This window comes from Penaeus monodon, chromosome 29, assembly GCF_015228065.2.
Source record: "Penaeus monodon isolate SGIC_2016 chromosome 29, NSTDA_Pmon_1, whole genome shotgun sequence".
NCBI lineage: Eukaryota > Metazoa > Arthropoda > Malacostraca > Decapoda > Penaeidae > Penaeus > Penaeus monodon.
Window position 1 is genome coordinate 37273746 of NC_051414.1, and position 256 is coordinate 37274001.

Here is a 256-nt window from a genome sequence, read left to right on the forward strand (position 1 = left end):
AGTTGGATATGGTATGGAAGTGTGAATACTGGAGTACTCTTACCATTTATTTTTTCTCCCATTGCCAGAAATTGGAAGAAGCAAAATATGTTCCGAATTTTGTTGTTGGATTTGGTGTGCATGTATGTATGTTTGTGCGCATGGGCCTGTATGCAAGTCAAATTATGATTTCTGTATAAACATCATGTACAGATTACCAAGTGAAAAGTTAATAACTGCAGTTAGAACTTTATAAATTTATTGTTAAGTTCACTGT

The 256-nt window shown here is 33.6% G+C and overlaps 1 protein-coding gene across 1 annotated transcript in view; it reads left to right on the plus strand.

The window, feature by feature from the left end:
* The window catches only part of LOC119592221 (protein sel-1 homolog 1-like), a gene marked incomplete in the record, with an annotated part of 11343 nt that extends 11087 nt beyond the window's left edge, over positions 1-256 (plus strand). Inside the window, 1 exon segment of the mRNA XM_037941052.1 lies at positions 1-256.